Raw genomic sequence first — 23,016 nt, forward strand, 5'->3', positions numbered from 1 at the left:
TGTGTGGGATGTGTTCTGGATGTTGATGTGTGTCCTCAGTTTGAGTGGTTCATGATTTGGAGGTCCACAAGAAAATCTTTTAGTTTAACAATCAGTTATGTTGATGTTCTTATGCTCTGAAAGAGAAATGATGATGATTCTAGTAATCCAAGTTGTTGTAGTTGTTGTGATGCAATTCATGTTGCTTGTGAATGTCTCTAGATCATGTTCTATGAATATTGGTGGTCTGCATTGATTATTGTGCATGTTATTGAAGATTTTCCTTGTTTGGTGATGTTCTTCATGCTATGCAACATTCTTGATGATTGTAGTGTGTTGCAAATGATCGAGGTATAATTTTTGGAGGTGTTGTGTATTTACAGCATTGATTTGGGTCCATATTATGTCTTAGCCGACATTGTTTTGGTCTGCATGTATTGTTGTAGAGTGTGAGGATATTATTTTGTAATTTGTATAGAGGGTTTACCCAACCTTGAAATATGAGTTGAGGGTTTGTATAAATATATGTAATAATCATGTAAGATGTATGTCTGCAAGTGTTTGCATTGTATATGTGAGTGTATGACCAAGTTGGATGTGTGAACCAGTGATATGATCTTTCAGAAGTGAAGAAGAAGAGAAGTGTTGCAGAGCAGACTATGTGCTTAACCGGAACTATACTCAAGCACATGGAGATGTTATTTTTGCAGTTCATGTAATCTGGATTGTAGTCTGAATGTTTTTGTAAGTCAATGACACTTCCTGTAAGTGAGCCTTCCCTTAAGGTTGTATCCTTTCTAGGTTTCTTATTTTGAGCAGTGAGCTCTAGGTAGTGTTCTTGAATGCATGTGCATATCCATTGTAATATTCACATTTACTCCTAACAAGGTATTATCTCATTGTGGGTAGGTTCTCACCGTGGTTTTTCCCTTAACCGTATTTTCTACGTTAAAAATATTGGTGTTATGTGTGCTATTGATGTGGTGTTGTTTCATGCTTTAACTATCAATTATCATATTTGTTTTGCGGTTTAAGTTGTAGTAAGTTTTGGTGCAAATTGATTCACACCCCCCCCCCCTCTTAGTTTGTTGCATTGCTACCAACAATTGGTATCAGAGCTAGATCCTCCAGAAGAAGCTTGATTGCTTCAGAAGATCTAGGATGGCAACCTTTTCTTTCAAGAAGGATAGTCTAAGATTTGATGGAACAAACTACACTCTCTGGAAGAGTCGGGTGCAAGTTCATTTGAGATGCATTGGAGAAGACTATTGGAAGATTACTAAAAATGTATATAATGTTCCGCAGAATAGTCCTACTACTAGGAATGAGCTAAAGGAAGTAGAATAAAATATTAGATCCAAGGAAGCGTTATTGAGTGCCTTGTCAGATTTTGAGATGACTAATGTAATGAACTTAGAGATTGCTCCTGAGATCTGGGTAAAATTGGAGACCTTGCATGAAGGTGACAATCATGTGAAAGTCGCTAAGTTGCAGAGCTTAAAAGGAAAGTATGAGAACCTAAATATGGGTGAAGAGAATATTACTTCTTTTATGCAAAAAGTGAATGAGCTTGTGTGCAGAATCAAATGTGTCGGTGGAGTTTTTGAAGAGTTTGAGATTTTTGCTAAAGTGTTGAGATCTTTGCCTCTTGCTTACAAACATAAAGTTTTTGTTATTGATAAGATTCAAACTATGAAAAATGTGATAAGAGATATGTTGGTTGGTAAGATTGTTGCTATTGAGCTGAGTGAGTTTGGAGACCCTCTTCCTAAGACTAAATCTGCCTTCAAAGCTATTATTTTTGGGAAACAGAGATATGATCTAGGAGAAAGTTCTACAAGAGTATCTAGATATGAGAAAGAGATAAAAGATATGGAAGATGATGAAAGAGAGCTTGAAGCACTTATTGCCAGAGGATTGCCTAAAGGTGCTGCTAAGTATGAAGGAAAATAACCTCTTAAATTTTTTTCATGTAACAAGTTAGGACATTTTGCATCAAGGTCTCCAGAAAGAGAGAGAAATTCTAAGAACCCATATAAGCCATATAAGCCTAAATATCAAAAGAAGTATTATTATGTTATTGATGAAGGTGTGATAGATGATGAGTCAAATAAGGGTAATTAAAGAGATGAATGTGTGTTCATTGCTATCAAGGAAGATGATCTTGTAACTACAAATTCTACAAGCTACACTAATGAAGAGAAAGCTTTAGCTAATAAAGTTGAGGAGAAAGATGAATGGGTAATTGACAATGGTTTCTCTCATCATATGATAGGTGATAAGGGTAAATTTGTAAACTTGGAAAGGTATGATGGTGGTATAGTAAGATTTGGTGATAATAAAGCTTGTGTAATCCATGGTAGAGGTTCTATTTCTCTTGATGGTAAGCATAATACTAATGACATGTTGTATGTTAAAGGATTAAAGCATAATCTTTTGAGTGTTGGTCAGATGGTTGATAAGTGATATAACTTGCAATTCAAGAATGACAAATGTGAGATCTTGAGTAGCTCCGATATTTCATCAAGGACAAAGACTAAAGGTAATATCTTTCACTTGAATGCTAGTGGTAAAAGTTGTTTGATTGCTCAGATTGATAAAATTTGATTATGGCATAAAAGGATGTATCATGTAGATTTTGATTTCATGGTTAAGATAAGTTCTACTCAAGCAATGAGAGATATACCAAAGTCAATAAAGCCTTCTAATTTGGCATGTAGGTAATGTCAATTAGGGAAGCAGACAAGAGTTACTTATAAGAGAAAATAGTATAATTCTAATGGATTGTTGGATCTTGTGCATACTGATCTATGTGGTCTTTCTAGAGTGAGAAGCTTGCAGGGTGATGGGTATTTCATGTTGTTGATTTTTGACTATTCAAGGATGATGTGGGTTACCTTCTTAAGGGAGAAGTCTGAAGCATTGGAGAAGTTCAAGATTTTCAAGGCTAGAGTTGAAACTGAGACTGCATTGAAGCTAAAGTGTCTAAGATCTGATAGAGGTGGAGAATTCATGTTTTGGTGAGTTTAATGCATACTGTGAAGAGCATGGAGTTAAGAGATAGTTATCTGCTCCTAGGACTCCACAACAGAATGGTGTTGTAGAGAGGAAGAATAGAACAATTCTATAATCTTCTAGAACCATGATGATTGAAGAAATGTTCTGCATGTATTTTGGAGAGAAGTTGTGAGTACTACAATATACACTCTTAACCGGATACTAGTAAGACTCCTTATGAGTTATGGTTTGGTAATGCTCCTACTGTTAGATATTTCATAATTTTTGGTAGTAAATTCTATATCAAAAGAGATGAAGATCTTGGAAAGTTTGATGCTAGATGTGATGAAGGAAAATTTTTTGGTTATTCAACTAAAAGTAAGGCCTACCGGTGTTATAATAAAATATTGAGAAACATGCTTGAAAGTGCTAATGTGAAGGTTGATGAAGGTAATGTGAGACAAATTAGATCTTGTGGATATGATTCTGATGATCAGGATGCTAGTTCAAATAAAGGAAAGCCAGTGCAGAATCAAGTTCAAGTTGATCTAGAAAAGATAGAGAATCGAGGAGAAGTTGCAAATACAAATGCAGAAGAAAGAATTCAAAAACCTAAAATTCAAGAAAATCCTAAAACCCCCAAGTATGTGAGGTTGAATCATTAAAAAATCATATTATTGGTGATAAGAATAAAGGTGTGATGACTAGAAGAAAACTTGTTGAAGAAATTTGTTTGATTTCTAAGATTGAGCCTAAGAATGTTGATGAAGCCTACAAAGATGAAAATTGGATTAAAGATATGAAAGAAGAATTGAATCATATTGAAAAAAATAATACATGGATTCTTGTTCCTAGAGCTAAGAATAAAAATGTAATTGAAACTAAATGGGTATTCCAGAATAAGTTGAATGAACAGGGTGAAGTTGTTCGAAATAAAGCTAGACTTGTTTGTAAAGGATATTCATAGATGGAAGGAATTGACTATGAGGAGACTTTTGCTCTGGTGGCTAGAATTGAAGCTGTTAGATTATTTCTTACCTATGATGCTCACAAAGATTTCAAGTTTTATCAGATGGATATCAAATCAACTTTTCTTAATGGAGAATTGGAAGAAGAAGTATGCATTGAGCAACCAAATGGATTTCAGCTAACAGATGAAAAGGACATGGTTTGCCGGTTGAAGAAAGCATTGTATGGAGTGAAGCAAGCCCCTAGAGCCTAGTATGCTAGATTGGATAAGTATTTGATAAAGCTTGGATTCAATAAAGGTATTGTTGAAAATAATCTTTATTTCAAGATTGATCATGATAATATCTTGATTGTTGAAGTTTTTGTTGATGACATTATCTTTGGAGGAAATGATTGCCTATGTAAGAGATTTGTTGAAGAAATGCAAAAATGAATTTGAGATGTCTATGATTGGTGAAATGAAATTCTTTCTAGGATTGCAAATTACTTAGTTAAACAAAGGTATTTTTATATCTCAATCTAAATATGTGAAGGAATTGTTGAAAAAAATTGGTTTTGAAGACTCTAAACCTATTGGTACACCTATGGTGACTGGATGTAAGCTGACAAAAGATGATTATTCTCTGAAAGCTAATCAGACCAGATATAGATCTATGATTGGTGGTTTATTGTACTTGACTCGGACTAGACCTAATATAATGAATGTTGTGTGTCATGTTGCTAGAATTCAAGTTGATCCTAATGATTCTCATGTTACTTCTATAAAGAGGATATTCAAATATTTGAAAGGGACAGTTGAATTTGGTTTGTGGTATTCTAAGAATGATTATTTTACTTTGAGTTATTTTACAAATGTTGATTGGGTATGTGATGTTGATGACCGGAAGAGTACTATAGGTGGTGCATTCTTTTTGGGAAATAAGTTGGTCTCTTGAGCAAGTAAGAAGCAGAATGCTATTTCCTTATCTACTGCAAAAGTTGAATACATAGTTGGTACTAGAAATTGTACTCAGGTAATTTGGATGAAGCGGATGTTGAAGGATATAGGAGTTATTTATGATGAGCCTATTGTTATATATTGTGATAATTCAAGTGTTATCAATATTTCAAAGAATATGGTGTTGCATTCTAAGACAAAGCATATATCAATCAAGTTTCATTTCTTGAGAGAAAAAGTGAATGACAAAGAAGTTAGATTGGAGTATGTATCTACAAAGGAATAGATTGCAAATATCTTTACAAAGCCTTTTCCTAAAGATACTTTTGAGTATCTCAGAGAGAAGTTAGGGGTAATTGCCCCTCCTGATGAGAACTAAGGTGCATGGATTTGCATCAATCTGATGAACTTCACAGAAGTATTTTATGCTCCGGATTGGTGAGTGAGGCTGCTACTTAGGGGGAGTAGTCAATGTCAATATTACTGGTTCAGATGTTCAGATTTGTGGGGAAAGAAGTGTGATTCTTGAACCTTTGTCATTGATGTCAAAGAAGGAGAGAAGCATGTGAAAAACCCTGAAGCATTTTGAGTTGTCTATCAAAGGGGGAGTTGATCCTTGTGATTTTGAGGGAGATTGTCAAGAGTTGATTTCTTTCTTTGCATTGATTGTTTTTTACATTCATATGTCGCCATCAATGCCTAAGGGGGAGATTATTGGATATTGCCTGATATATTCTCATTGATGTCAACATATGTGGAGATTGTTAAATAGTTTTTTTTGTGTATTCTAGTGTTGCAATTTGATTGAATGGGTTGGTTTAGCCTGTGTATTGCAGATGAGATGATGCATTTTAAAGGGTTCCTAATATATTGTCTCTAGATGTTTCATTCCTATTTGCAGAGGTCCGCATGATGACTTGATCTAGTTATGAGATCCGGTATTAAGGATGTTATGTAATTGTTTGTGTTATTTGGTATTATGGTTTGTGCTTTGTATTGCTTTGGAATTTCTATATTAGTTAGTAATAATCAAGAAGGAAGACTGAGAGGGGGGGTGAATCAGTCTTCACCTGATCACAGCAAATTAAACTTCAAAACATAAATTGATAGACTGCACCAATAACAGATAAGCAAATTAATAACACAATACACAACACCAAGATTTTTGATGTGGAAAACCCAGTTAAGGGAAAAACCATGATGGGAACCTACTCACAATAAGATGATACTCTGCAATAGTATGTGAATATGTTACAATGGGGAATGCATATGCATTCAGACACACTGCCTAGAGCTCACTACTCAAAAGATATATGTCCAGAAGGCTACAACCCTTAGGGAACTCTCACTGACTTATAATATAATTCAGACTACAATCCAGAAGGAATGAATTGCAATGATAGCATCTAGAAATGCTTGATGACAGTTCCAGTTAAACACAATTATTTGCTCTGCAATACCAATCTCACCTCAACACTTCACTGAATGATAAATCTCTTTTTCACACAATCACTGCTCTCTAATAATGCAGACATAATAACAACACCTAAATTACATAAGCATCTCACCTATATATACAAATCATCAACCTTGATAACAAGGTTGGCTAAACCCTCAACCCTAAACTCACAGTTACAAAAATTACATTACATGATACAACGATCGACCACCGGACCAATATTATGATTTACATTACATAGAATAGACCTAATTCAAATTCCCAAATGATTATATCCACTGGAAATCCCTCCAAGATCAACCCCAACATGCTATACCACCAGAAATACCGCATAACACAAAAATCATCATCGGTTCATAGAAGTCACCAAAAACTCACACAACAATCAATGCGGATTGTCAAAACAAATAGGACATGACTAGGAAACACCACCAAGAATGTAAGAATCATCTAGAATAGTTGCACCAACACCTCTTTTCAAATCTTCATCGGTCAACGTCTCAAAGCTCAAGAACACAACCAATCAGCAACTGTCACGAGCAAAGATAACTTGCAGAGTACCAAATCATGAACTATCTGAAGTGAAAATACACAACATCATCCCAAACAATAATCCAAAGTATCAACATAAGATCTGATCACACCAGAATATACCAGAGAAAATACCAAACTCTGCAAAACAGTGATCAGCAAAACCAAACTACTAAACCGGATCAAAAACTCTTCCCAAACTCACCGGAATAAACCACAGGAATATGTTCACATAAATAACAACAACATATCCTAGTAGTAGCAATGATCATCCAAATCCAATAATATCCTCAATAATCCAACAATATCTTTGGTTGTCGATGTGTGAGATGTGTTATGGATGTTGTTAAGTATCTTCAGTTCGAGTGGTTCATGATTTGGAGGTCCGCAAGCAAATATTTTAACAGTCAGTTATGTTGATGTTCTTATGCTCCGAAAGAGAAATGATGATGATTTTGGTAATCTGAGTTGTTGTGGTTGTTGTGATGAAATTCATGTTGCTTGTGAATGTCTCTAGATCATGTTCTATGCATTTTAGCGGTCTGCATTAATTATTGTGTGTGTTATTGAAGATTCTCCTTGTCTAGTGATGTTCTTCATGTCATGCGATATTATTGATGGTTGTAGCATGTTGTGGATGATCGAGGCATAATTTTTGGAGGTGTTGTGTATTCGTGGTATTGATTTGGGTCCAAACTACATCTTAGTTGATATGTTTTTGGTCTGCATGTATTGTTGTAGCATGTGAGGATATTATTTTGTAATTTGTATTGAGGGTTTAGCTGACCTTGAAATACAAGCTGAGGGTTTGTATAAATATATGTAATAATCATGTAAGATGTATGTATGTGAGTGTTTGTGTTGTATATGCGAGTGTATGACCGAGTTGGATGTGCGAACTAGTGATGATCTTTCATAAGTGTGAAGAAGAAGAGAAGTGTTGCAGAGAAGACTGTGTGCTTAACCAGAACTGTGCTCAAGCATATGGAGATGTTATTTTTGCAGTTCATGAATCTAGAATGTAGTCTAAGTTATTTTGGAAGGTAATGAGCCTTCCCTTAAGGTTGTAGCCTTTCTAGGTTTCTTATTTTGAGCAGTGAGCTCTAGGTAGTGTTCCTGAATGCATGTGCATTCCCATTGTAATATTCACATTTACTCCTAATAGGGTATTATCTCATTGTGGGTAGGTTCCCACCATGGTTTTTCCCTTAACCGGGTTTTCCATGTCAAAATTTTTGGTGTTATGTGTGTTATTGATGTGGTGTTGTTTCATGCTTTAGCTGTCAATTATCAGATCTATTTTGTGGTATAAGTTGCAGTAATTTTTGGTGCAAATTGATTTCCCCCCCCCCCCCCCCTCTCAGTTTTTTGCATTATTGCCAACAAAATTCAGCAAGAGATACTCAAAAGTATCTTTACATAATGCCTTCATGAAGATATCTGCAATCTCCTCTTTTGTAGGTACATACTCAAGCTTTATTTCATTATCCAACACTTTTTCCCTCAAGAAGTGACACCGAATAGATATATGTTTTATTCTAGAATGTTGTACCAGATTCTTGGAAATTTTTATTGCTCTAGTGTTATCACACATAATTGAGATAGATTCATTGAATGTTACACCAATATCCTTCAACATCTGCTTCATCCATAGAATATGTGTGCAACAAGAAGATGTTGCAATATCTTTTGCTTTAGCTATAGATAAAGAGACGAAATCATATCTCTTACTTGACCAAGCAACCAACTGAGAGCCAAGAAAGATTGCTCCACCACTTGTGCTTTTATTGTCATTAGCATTTCCAGCCCAATCTGCATCCGTATAAGCTATCAGACTGAAATCTAAATTTCTCGGATACCATAAACTAAAATCTTCTATTCCTTTTAGATATCTAAAATTTCTTTTTACTGCCACAACGTGTGATTCTTTCAATTCTTGCTAAAATCTAGCCGCCAAACAAACTGCATACATGATATCCAGTCTGGTAGCAATCAAATATAACAATCCTCCAATCATTGATCTATACTAACTTGCATCTACTTTAGGGGACTTATCATCTTTTGTCAACTTGCATCGGGTGGTCATAAGTGCACACACCAATTTGGAGTTCTCCAACCCAAACTTCTTCAATAAGTCCTTAATGTATTTAGACTGAGAAATGAAAATTCCTTTGTCATTTTGATTTACTTGCAAACCAAGAAAGAAAAACTCACCGATCATGGACATCTCAAATTCCTTCTACATCTCATTAGCAAATTTTTTGCACATACCTTCATTTCCTCCAAATATTATGTCATCAATGTAAACTACAACAATTAAGGTTTTACCTGAATCGATTTTGAAATATAAATTTTTGTCAGCCAATCCCTTTTGAAAACCTTGATCAATCAAATACTTATCTAGCCTTCCATACCAAGCTCTAGAAGCTTTTTTTAATCCATACAAGGCCTTCTTCAATCTGCAAACAATGTTTGGATCATCTTTCAGCTTAAATCCTTCTAGTTGTTCAATGTATACTTCTTCTTTTAGTTCTCCATTCGAAAATGTTGATTTCACATCCATTTGATAGACCTTGAAATCCTTAAAAGCTACAAAAGCAAGAAACATCCTGATTGCCTCCATCTGAGCAATCGGGGCATATGTCTCCTCAAAATCAATCCTTTCAACTTGTGTATATCCTTTACAAACCAACCTTTCTTTATTTCTCACAACTTTTCCATCTTCATCCATCTTGTTTTGGAATACCCATTTTGTTCCAATTACATTTTTCTTTATCAATCTATGAACTAATTCCCATGTTTGATTCTTCTCAATTTGATCCTTCTCTTCTTTCATTGCCTTTATTTAACTCTGATCATTACATGCTTCTTCTACTGTTTTTGGTTTAGTGTTTTATAGTAAACATAGCAAAGCTTCTTCTTGAGTTGCTTTGCTTCTAGTGATGATTCCTTTGTTCTTATCTCTAATAATCCGATCTACTGAATGATTCTTCTAAACATATCTTGGTGTTTTAGATGTAGATGTTAGAGCTTCCTGAGCTTCCTTTTCTTCTTCACTAGTTTTCTCTTCCCTTTTTCTGTCATCTGGTTCATCAAACTCATATCCTACCTGTAATACCCTAAAAATGGTCACCTAAACAATGGACCCCTAATCTCGACAACATCACCAAGGTCCTAACCAAAGGCAATTAAATCAACCTTGAGCACCTAATTAATTAATTCTTCAATCATTAATGTTACATGGCAAGTTAATCACTCTATATTAATTAAATATTTATTTAATTAATTAAATCATTCCAAGTAAATCATTTTGATCAATTATCTTATTTATTTAATTAAATATCCTAGCATATTTAATTAATAAATAAATTTGCCATTTAATCATAAAAAAAGAATTAATTTACAAAAGGAGATTAATCACATAAAAAGGAATTAATTTACAAAAAGAGATTTATCACAAAAAGAGGAATTAATCTGCAAAAGAAAGAGTTAAATTGAAAACAAAAGAAAAGAATTAAATTGAGAGAAGAAATCAAACTTAAGATATTTCTTTTTCTAAAATTGAGATAACTTGGAAAATCAAAAAAGCAATTAAATTGAATTAAATATTTTCTCTAAACTTAAAACTAAAAGCTTTTGAAGAAAGAAGTCCAGTTGCATTGAAAAGGCTTTTTCTAAATAAAAATCTTGAGCAAATTAAAGGAAAGTGCATGGAATCACCTATTTTTATCTCATGTGCATGGAATCAACTAAATTTTATCTCAAATGCAAACTTAGACTTATAATCCGAATGCATTCAATCAAGCTATAATTGGAATCTATCTCAAGATTAACTGAATCTGATCTCTCAATTATTTCAATTAATCCTCATTTGTGCTTTTTATTGAGGAATCTCAACCGCTCATTGCTAATCGATCTTAACTATTGGTCTCTCTTTTGAGTCTCTATAAATTCAACCCCCATCTTGTTAGGATTGATGATAGTCCCAAAAATACTGAGAGGGGGGGGTGAATCAATATCTAATCGGTTTACAAAATATTTAACCTTATTAAGTATTTTGCATTCCAAAACAGTGTACCGGTAAACAAGAATTAATGCAGTAAATATGAATAGTAAAGACAACATAGAAATCACACCATAACACAAGATGTTTAACGAGGAATCCCGGTGTGGGAAAAACCTCGATGGGATTTGTGACCCACGATATTCACTCACTAGCCAATGAATGGATATTACTCACAAGAGGGGCCTGCACATGCAGGAAGGCCAACCGCCTAGAGCTCACTGCTCAATTACAAAAGGAAGTCTCACTTACTTACAAAATGGATTATGAAAATCCAATATAATGTACTACTATAATTCAGCATCTGCTATGCCAGATTTAGTACCGGTTTAAGCTCATACAATAACCATAAACCCTTATACAAAATATGCCTTAATATTCGCTTATCACATCTACCATCATATGTCCATCCATCACTATTACAAATGATTTACAAGATATCATATATATGAATCTTATTACAATATGCCTTGTCGGCTTACCAAAAAGATATTTACAATTAAATACAATAAATAAAACTTTATTCTTGTCCGCTGGGATGTCAGTGAACATTGTTGTCGCTGCCGGTGAAGTGTCTGTCGGTGCTGGTGCCGATGCCTAAAGATATCCACAAGGGTGTCGGTAAGTTGCCATCAATGATAACACCTTCAATCACCTTCAATTCTCATTGGAGTGTGCAATGCCAACAATCTCCCCCTTTGGCATTGATGGCAACACTCATGAGAAAAATCCAAAAACTGTATCCAAAAATGAAGTCCAAAATTTTACCAAAAATGTTTGCTCCAAAATGTGTGCTCCCCCTAAGGAGATGATCTCCTCTAGTAATCATTTTTCTCTGTCCTACTACTCCCCCTTTGACATCAATGACAAAGGTTGTCAAATGAGTGCAGTTTTCAGCTTGAACTTTTTAATCAGTTGGTTACAATCTGGAATAAGTCTGCTAAGACCAAATTCAAGCTCTGAATAAACCTATTATTGTCCTTCATAGCTGCCTCAGTTCTCTGAATTATACCGGTGAGATGATGCATTTGTTCTTCTGGTGTCTTTTGACATTGAATTAGTGCCTCAGAGATTTCTTTCCGTAGAGAGATAAGATTATCTAACTTAGGACTTAATTTGCATTTTAACTCTCTGGCTTTTGCCTTTATCCTTTCCTTCTCTTTCTCTTTCTTCTCCAATTTTTCTTCAAATCCAGCAATTTCCTATTCAATAACTGATATAGGTTCAGATGAACCAATGATATTATCAGTTATGTCATTAATCTCCTTTTGAACTTTGCTAATTTCTTTGTCAATATCCACTGTCAACAGATTTATCTTGTAAGTATCTCTGTATAGTTCCTTAAACTCCATAATTTTTGTGCTCAATGTCGGTAAAAGTGTATTGATGTGTTCTGTGCACTTCTTTATTGTTTCCTCAAAGAATTTTTCTTTTTCTTTCTCCATTTTCTCCTTGAATGTTTCCTCATTTATTTGATCAACAGTCAGTATATTACCAGTAATGTATTTAGACAATGTGTCTAACTGACTCAAAGAATCCTTATTATCTACATTGCATTTGGGTGCAATCAACTTAAGAATAGGAATTGTCTCATCAATTTCCTTATAGGCCAATGCAATACGGTCTGTTATTTTCTTTATTGAATCCAAAAGTACTTCGATCACATTGGCGGGTCTAAATTATGTCAGTGAAGTACTGGATGTCTGCCCAACTACCTTTACAATCTCAGTGCTTCTGATGTGAATAACTTTGCTTGTCTCGACCTCTGGTGTGTCAGTTTGTGTCTACATTTCCACTAGCAAAGGTTTTGGTTTCTCCGTGGTTACTGGTTTCACTATCTCAATGTGTCCATGTGACTCTGTCAGTTTCTTTGCTTGTTTCACTGTGTTATCTACTATTGGTGGAGTAACCGAAGGTGGTGGTAGGTTATCAATTACTTTAATGTTTGGTAGTCCACCTACCTTGCCTTTCCCCTTGTCTTTGTCCTTCTGATAGACTTTGAAAGTTTTAGGTCTTTTCAGTTCTTCTTGTTTTTCCTTCTCAACAAAGAAAATGTCCCATCTGTCAGTTGTTTCTTATGAAATTTCATTAACCCTACCAGCCATTAGGCTCACATGTCGGTGTCCACTTGCAAAAACTGACCTATTAGCTTTATTGATCAATTCATCAATTTCTTCAACAGATTTGACCGGATGTACAACTAGAAGTTTCTCAATTTTAATTTTCTTATCTAGCTCCATAATTGCTAACCTCTTAGCATCTAACCGCCCATACAATTCACTAGGCAAATCATCTACAACTTCTATTAACACTTTCTTATATATGTCAAGATGTAGGATGATGCTATTTTCTATACTTTCTTTCTCTTCATTAGTGAATGTATCATATAATTTGCTCACATTGGATAAGTTGTCATCATCAGTTATTTCATTCAGTAAGTTGTCCAATGGTGGTATACCCTGTTGTTGCTTTTTCTTCTTTGGTGTCAACTTCTTTGCCGGTGGTCTCACTGCCTGTTGTTTCTGCCTTGGTGTTCTTGTTTTCTTGGGAGGAGGAGAGGGTACTGGTGAGGGTTTTTTCTTCCTATTTACTCTTTTGAATTCAGCAGGAATTTCACTATCTGATGATGTACCAACTGGTGAGAGATGAGCCTCCGGTTGTAATCCTTCTAAGTCACTTTCCTTTATACCAATGATATTCATGACATTTTCTTTTATTTCCTTAACTTGTTTAGATACACTTCTTATGTATTTTTCTCTTCTCTTTCTCTGTTTCAATGTTTGTACATCACTTTCTATTGATTGTGCATTTCCAAAAACCTTTTCTTCCGGTTCTCTAGGGGCTTCTAATAGGGCTTTGGCATAAGTTTCAATTATGTTTACATCTACCTTATATCCCATTTTTGTTACCGATACAGTTCTAGGAAGAAGTGTCTCCATCCATATCTCATCCTTCTTGATTACAAAACATATTTCCTTTTCATACTTATCTACAATACTTTGTGGTAATCTTTCTCTTATTTTCATTTTTGCTTTGAATGTTTTGAAGTACTCAATGATATTGTTATCCTTATCTGTGCCCATACCGGTGAAGGTATCTAACAGTTGTTTTCCTACCGGTATATCAAAACCAAAGTCTTTCTTACCAATACCGAGAACCTCTTTTGTAAGATACAACATCAGACATACCAAGAGAATGCCAAAATGAAAATTACCTTTCTTGTCTCCTTTGATCTTTTTCAGATTATCTATTAACTCATCCTTTAACCACTGACGTATATCTATCTTTGCATCATTGTTGACCATATCATATGAACTTTTAATATAAAGACTGGAAAAGGAGTTGAGTCAGTTTGCATAGGTGGCCTTATAACTTAAAATCATACTTATGAATCTAACATTCACATCTTTTACATCATTCACTCTCAAGGATCTGCTATCATAGGTTGCTCCTGTTAATGTCATGACAGTGTTATTAGGAACCTTTTTAGTTTTATTTGGCCTGCTACTGGTGGAGGGTAAGCCAGTCACTGCCCTAACTGCTTCTCTAGTGATTTTACAAATAGAGTCTAGCCAAAAGAATTCACCATGAACTCTGCTAAGCATAATCCTTACTACCTCCTTAGGAAATTCCAGGATGTCAAGGATTTCCACAAGACCTAAACTTTCAATAACCTTATGTTTGGGTTTCACATTTCCACTTTCATCACAAATAACATTTTTATACATTTTCGATATTTCTTCTAAACCTAATTCCTCAATATGGCAATGAATATAGATTCTAGGATCTTTTGCATATGCAACACCTTTTGGAATTTTTGAAAAATCTCCTAGGGAATCATCTTGTTTCGCTATCTCGGGGATAATCTTAAAAATGGTTCTAGGGCATTTAACTACTTCCACAACATTAGGGTTTGCAATAAATTCTGGAGCAGAGGAGGAAGCCATTGATAAATACCTTAATCTGCTTGATAGGTTTGAATTTTTGAAAGAACTTGCTTCACTTCTCGCTAAGGATGCCTTCACTCGGGTTTTCGCGCTATCTAAAAGTTTGAATGCTCAGTGAATGGAAAAGAGGGAAAACCAAAGATTTATAATGTATTTTCCTCCAACAACCATAATAAATGCTCACTGGTTAAGGGAAACTTAACACATCTTCCGATAGAGAAGAAGTCCATCTTCTCACCATCAACCAAGGGTAAACTTGCATGATTTTCAACTTGTTGCAATACCCCCAAGGGTTACTTTTCAGTTGGATGAAGAGTCTCATGTCAGTGGAGTAATACTTTATTCTACCGGTGAAGGAATAGTCTCATCAACATTCTAATCTGTCTTTCTAATCCATTGTCTTGAAAAATCTTGCTTTACCTCATCAACCTTCTCTTTGCCTTTCAAACCGAATCTTTTATTATTTGTCATTGAAGTCTTGCTTCTACAAAATTTTGCAATATGTCCAATCTTGTTACAAGCATAACAAGTCACATTGTTTTTTTCTGAATAGCCTTTCCATATCCTATGCTGGTTTGTGTTCTGCATTGATTGAATAAGTGCCCAAATCTTCCACAAACATAACATCTTACATTCATTCTACAGTTTTCTGAATTGTGACCAATTTTGTTGCATTTGGAACATTGACCGGTGGGTGCATTAATGTTCTGATTATTTCTAGATCTACACTGATTTTCTCTATGACCATACTTGTTACAGTTAAAGCATTTCCCATTAAATTTGTAGGCATTATGTTGTCTTACCGGTTTACTATGATCATGATTGTTTGCAGTACCAGAACTTTCACCAACTTCAAATCCAAGTCCATTAGTGTCTCCATTAGGTTTTTGACTTTTCAGCATACCATCAAGTTCTTCTGAACTTTTCTTGAATTTCTCTTTATGTTGATTTGCAGTAGCCAACTCATTTTCCAAAAATTTCTTGTCTCATAAGTTTAGTTTTATCATCTTCCATGCGAATCAGATTTGTCTTTAAAATATCATTTTCATGACTGAGTCTTAGATTTTCATTTCCAGCATCATTGAGTCTCCTAGTCAAGTCATCTTCATTCTTCTTTCTGTCTTCAATGTTTTTACAAAATCTCATAGTCATGTCTTGCATTTCATTCCTCAAAGTCATGTTTTCTTGCCTCATCTTTCTTACAATCTCATTAAGAGTTTCCTTTTCATCATCATTACTCGGCATCTTCTCATGAAGTTCTTTTCTCTTATTTCTGGTAATAGTGAGATTCTCCTGAAGTCCTTGAATGAATTCATGTGTAGTCCTCAGATCATCTTCAAGTTTGATATTCTTCAACTTCTCAACATCATAGTCCACAAGAGCTCCTTCTAATTGTTTTCTTAAATTTTGCATCTGTACCGGTGTCAGAATCTTCCTCAAGCTATTAGACTTTTGAAAATAGAGGACCAGGACCTGATACCAATTGTTAGGATTGATGATAGTCCCAAAGATACTGAGAGGCGGGGGTGAATCAGTATCTAACTAGTTTACAGAATATTTAACCTTATTAAATATTTTGCATTCCAAAACAATGTACCGGTAAACAAGAATTAATGCAAGACAATATAGAAAGCACACCATAACACAAGATGTTTAACGAGGAAACCCGGTGTGGGAAAAACCTCGATGGGATTTGTGACCCACAATATTCACTCACTGGCCAATGAATGGATATTAGTTACAAGAGAGGCCTGCACATGCAGGAAGACCAACTGCCTAGAGCTCACTGCTCAATTACAAAAGGAAGTCTCACTGACTTACAAAATGGATTATGAAAATCCAATATAATATACTGTTATAATTCAGCATTTCCCATGCCAGGTTCAGTACCAGTTTAAGCTCATACAATAACCATAAACCCTTATACAAAATTTGCTTTAATATTCACTTATCACATCTACCATCATATGTCCATCCATCACTATTACAAATGATTTACAAGATCTCATATATATGAGTCTTATTACAATATGCCTTGTTGGCTTTACAAAAAGATATCTACAATTAAATACAATAAACAAAACTTTATTTCTGTCGACTGGGATGCCAGTGAACATTATTATCGCTGTCGGTGAAGTGTCTGCCAGTGTCAGTGTCGGTGCCTGAAGATATCCACAAGGTTGCCGGTAAGTTTCCATCAATGACAACACCTTCAATTACCTTCAATTGTCATTGGAGTGTGCAATGCCAACACATCTCTCATTCAAAACACCCTGGAGATTTATTGTTATAATGCAGTTTTTGCTCTGGAGTCATTGAAGATATTGTGCTTTGATAGTATTGCATCTTAGTTTAGCTTTTTGCATTTTTAGTTTAATTATGATTGCTTGAATTCATATAGCTTATTATTCATTCATCTAGCTTAATATTCATTCATCTAGCTTAATCTTGCATACATTTAGCTTATTCTTGTGCTCGTATATATTAAATCCTTCATCTTGGTGTAGTCTAGTCACTGATATTGCTTATACAAATCTGAGAGAAAGTATATACTCGCATCTTTTAGAATGCAATAGGTCGATTTGTTATGGTTTTTTATATTCATGATTATATCTGTCTAACCATGCATGCAATAACTTAATTGAACGGTTGTGTATTATTGCTTACAGACTTATTCCACTTTTCACACACACATTTTTGGCGCCCACCATGGGGCAAAAGACTACATCTTTCGGCCTCGCAGATTATCTTACTTTTATTTTTCAGAGTTTTTCTATATAGTTTCTGCAAAAACTCATACGAGTTTTCATAGAGGCATGAACGACAAACTGCAGGTATCGTACGGTCCGTTGCGAATTATTGTACGACTCAGTGAGAATACTTGTACGATATTTTGGTTTTTTGTATTAAAACAAACTGCAATTTTGGGGTTTTTCTTATTGAATTTTGATGGTACTAATTCTAACCCTGCCTTGTTTTCTGTTTGTCTAAGAGATTTTGACAGCCTAATCAATTTTTGCATAACTCTTGTCGAAGAACACGTCTGTCGCACAAAAATAATATGACTATTGATTCATTGTTTTTGCAGGTTGCCTAAGGAGATTCAAGTGAACATCGTGTATTCTTTAAATTCATTTTTAGGAACTTAAATTGCTATCTGGTTAATGAAAAAATCTGTCTTTTGTGTTTTTAGGAAAAATCTAAGAGGTGGGAGACTATGCTCTTGTTTGCACAGACAATCAAAAATCTAGACCCTCGAAGCTTTTTCTAAATTTGAGATTTGTGTACCTTTAGCAGGCCTGTCATAGTGGGAAAAAGTAATCACCTTGTGAGAACGACCCAAGTGAGTACAGCTGGACCTGAGCATTCCAACTCACTATAATAAATAGGCCTGTGGTGATTAAAGTCTCTGAGGACAAGATTATTTGAGTTTTCTCTTTGAGATCTCTCATATCGAACATTTTGTAGGGCCTCGTGGTCTCAATCACGTTTACGTCACTACAACTTGTCGGTCTATAGGCCTCAATCATGCTTGCATTACTTCAAGGGGTAATTTTGAACGAAATTCTTGACTAAGAACTATAAGATAGAGGCTACCTGATTCACCTCTGAAAGGGGGATAATATTTGTGCAAGAGAGATAGTAACTCTCCCAAGATACTTGTCATTTTGTGCCCCCATTAGTGTTTGGAGTCGGCTAATGGAAGTCTGCAAGCAAAGGTTTTCTTCTCTAAGCCAACTTCCATTGTGTTAGTGTGTTGTGCTTGAAGTCATTATACATCTTGCGTGTTTACTATGTTTTCATCCCTGAAACTAAAACTGAAATACTGAAACTAGAGAAAACAATCAACAACTTAGTGATCAAAAACTTTGTCCTAGTAAAAAACTAGTCTCTGTTAGTCATCCAAAACTTTGCCCTAGTCAAAATCTGGTCTCTGTTAATCATCAAAACTTTATCCATGTTAGAATCTTGGCTCTATCCAATCCTCTGGCCGTGCCAGAATCTCGTCTCTATCTAATGCACTATCATACGAGTCTACTGAATTATCGTCTAGCTATATACAAGTTGTCATATGAGTCTTAATTGGTCCTATCATTTTATCGTCTGGCCCTGTCAGAATTATCGTCCGAGTATACAGAATTATCATTTTGTTACTAGAAAATTGTCATCTAGACTTTAGCATACTGTCGTATGAATAATCATCATACTCATCAAATTATCGTCTAGAGGTCATTAAACTGTCATGCGAGTTTAGGCAGCAACTCATACAAGAACCTGTCTCTATCATTTGGGAACCGTTAAATTGTCATTTGGGTCATAAAACTCTATCGTATGAATTCTTAATTTTGTTAGTCCAGAAACTTGTCTGTCTACACACTTTTCTAGAATAGTCATACTTGCCTAATCAATCTACAATGAGCATAAAACTGGTCATCATAATTCTATGCATAAACAATCTTGATAGTGTACCCTTGTCATTGTGTTGCATGATTTTGTCAATCATCTTTCAGCTAGTTCAATCAACTACTTATCAAACTAAATCAAACTAAGTTACTTAGATCACGTCTTATACAGGATAGATCATTCCTAAAACCAGACTGAGTCTTAGTCACTTCTCTCAAATCACTATGTTAAATGAACAACTAGCTTCAATTTGATCTTGACTTCAGCATCACATCTAGCTCTCAGTTATAAATGCTTGCTCAAACCATAAGTTCTCATAAGAAAGCTACCAAAGGTAAAGGATCGTCCTTTCCATTACAAGATAATTCATTCTTCATAGAGGACCCCATCTCTAATAAACCTTCATCATCAAATATACCAATTTTTGATCAATCCTTATCTCCACTGTGTCTGGAGAAAGACAAGAAAGACAAGCTGCTAAACATGATACTTATGACAATCTCAACACCCATGCTAATGACAGTGATTCCTCATCTAGTGAGTCTGAAGCCTCTGAACCTACATAAGTTGTTATAAATAGTTGTCAAAAGGATAAAGATTTCTAAAAAATGATGAAGATTATCATGGCTAGAGAAAAAGAAGATTATTTTCTAGAGCTAGCAAAACAAGGTGCTAAACTTCCTATTGATTATAAAGTTGAAACCCTTATCACTAAAGAGGAAGAAACACCCTTAGCGCTAATAAAAAAGCAATTGCAAGCATTACAAACTGAAATCACAGAAATGAAAAACAAGGATAAATCATCAAAGCAATATTCTTTGGACACGATATGCCTGTTCCCATTTGACAAAAACCTTTACATACCTCCATTTCCTTCAAGAGTGGAGATTCCTAAGTTTGACAAATATGACAGTAATGTAGATCCTCAAGACCATGTCAGATAATTTTGTGCTTTATGTATGGAGTTCATGCACGAACAAACATATCTCATGTGTCTTTTCCCGAGGAGTTTAGGAGGACAAGCTATGGAATGGTTTTCAAGCCTACCTATGGGAATTAAAACTTTTGAGGAATTAGTTGAATTGTTTCTCCAACAATACTCCTATAACATTCATCATCTAGTCACTATGATCGAGCTTTGCAATACCAAACAGAAAATAGGAGAAGCTTTTCTCACTTTTCTTCAACGTTGGAGAAAGATGTTCTGTAGATATTCACGACCTATTCAAGATTCCGAGAAGATGGATATCTTTGTCAATAACCTGATCCCTGAATTGAAATATAATATCCAAATGCAAGTGTACCCTTTATTCAACAAAATGGTAGATAGTGCCCTCAGAATGGAAGATGTGCTTAAAAAGAAAGGAGATATATCACTTCAGAAAGAAACACAACAAGGCTCTAGTTCCAAAGAAAAGAACAATTACTAGAAATACGATAAAGATAACAACAGAAACATTGTTAATGATGGAGTGGACACTGTTAAAACAAAAAATCAAAACCCATAATATTTAATCTGGCTAGTGACACACAAGCCCTCAAACCAACTGAAACTGCAGCGGAAAACCCTCTAAAGAAATCAAAAGAGTGGTTTAAAGAGAAACCTTGGCTTTCAAAGCCTAAACACGATTTCACTCCTTTGGAAGAATCATATGAATCAGCTCTTAAAATTTTATTGGCAAATGATCTGATAACATTGTCAAACAACTCTAGACCATATGATCCAGAAGTTAAACCCAAATGGTCGAGGGAAAATGAGTACTGTGAATATCATCGAAACAAGGGTCATACAACAAACAACTGCATGAAACTCAAACATAAGATTCAAGTCCTCATTGATGCTGGCAAAATTATTGTTGGAAATCACACGACTAATGTTGATCACAAAGCTTTTAAAGATCCCTTTCCTTCTTATGAACAAGGTGATTCCTCAAAATCCAAGGGAGGTGCCAAAGTCAATTACACCTATGCTAACAATGACAATGTGATCAACGTGATTGAATCTTCCCAATTTGAGTACTGTAACATGATCATAATCAAAGATAAACAAAATAAAACACAAACTGCAAATGTTGTAACCCGCACTCAAAAAAAGGTTACTCTCAAAGGAGCTAGTTCCTCAACTCCTGATCAAACAACATCAAACCTACCAACTTCTTCAAATAGACAACCAGATATGATCACAGCTAAATCTAAGCAACTGGCTTCATCATCCTCTCCTGGTTACAGCATTATCAAACAATTAAAATGAACCACCACTCAAATCTCCATTTTTGAATTACTTAAGATCTTTTATGTTCATAGAGAGATCCTGGACAAAAATTTACTCACTACTAATGTCCCCAAAGATTTAGATGTAGATCAGTTTCAATCTACGGTGGGTCACCTGACTTCACCTCATTACCTCACATTCTCTGAAGAAGATGACAATTCACTGAATCACCCACATAACCAACCATTGCACATCGAAGCTATGATCCATAAACATTGACTCAAACGTGTTTTGATAGATGGAGGCATTGGGTTAAATATTTGTACCTACAGTTTACTGACACAGTTGGTATTTTCTGAACATTTCATTGATCCAACAAAGAAAATAACAACCAAAGCTTATGATGAAGAAGAAAGAATCTCTAAAGGTATGGTACTATTACCGATCAGGGCAGGACCTATGGAGAGAGATGTTATTTTCCAGGTGCTTGACCTTCCTCTTTCATACAACATCTTGCTAGGCAGACCATGGATTCATGAAATGCAAGCAGTACCATCTACCTATCATCAATGCTTGAAATTTCCTTATAATGGAGTTAAAGTCAATATTCCTACTGATACAAGTTACACCTGTAGTGCATTAAAACAATATGTTGATACCTTTGTTCCTTATAATGGAGCAACCTCTACAACTGAAAGTTCAGAAACCTTGATGAAAGACCTAGAAAATAAATTGAACATCACATACACTGGCATGGATGGATAGAAGATAGAACCTGTACTTTCACTAATGTCTCTTCCTCCATCGCCAAGATAGTCTGGACAACTATCAGAGGCTATGAAGCCACAAACTTCAACTCCAAATGTCATTTATGATGGGATTTTTGTACAGTCATCTATTTCCCTTGCAGATGAAACAAAAGAGGAGGCTATTCTCAAATGGATTTTCAAAGAAGATAGTGAGAACAAAGAAGTGCAACACTATGAGATTTCCCCTGAACAATATGGTCCAGGCTATAAGATGATTCAACGTATGGGATATTCAGGTATCGGTCCTTTGGGCAAGTGTCAAGAAGGTATTGTTGAACCTATTTAGCTATAAACTAAGTCTACAAATGATAAAGCTGGACTTGGATACCATTTAGAGGAGTCATCAAATCAAAAACACACTTCTCATCATCAGTCTAAGTGGAGGAAAAAGATACTACCTTCAACATCACAGGAAGTAAATACTCAGCAAACTCAAGAAGAGTATGAAAATGAACAAGAAGAATTGGTAATCAAGAGAGAAGAAGTAGTTGGTAATCAAGTTCCAATTGTATTAGCAGTGACAATACAAGGAATAGAAATCCCAGAAGATATGAGAGAAGAAATTGAAAGAATTAAAGAGTTGTTTGCACCACTGAACATTCCGGTCACATACACAGGTAGAATGCAAATAGATAATTCAGAAATTGACTCGAATGAATATGAATGGGGTCCATATCCTCTCTCAGATACATCTACTAAAGAAACTCTT

This window comes from Cryptomeria japonica, chromosome 2 (genome assembly GCF_030272615.1).
Source record: "Cryptomeria japonica chromosome 2, Sugi_1.0, whole genome shotgun sequence".
NCBI lineage: Eukaryota > Viridiplantae > Streptophyta > Pinopsida > Cupressales > Cupressaceae > Cryptomeria > Cryptomeria japonica.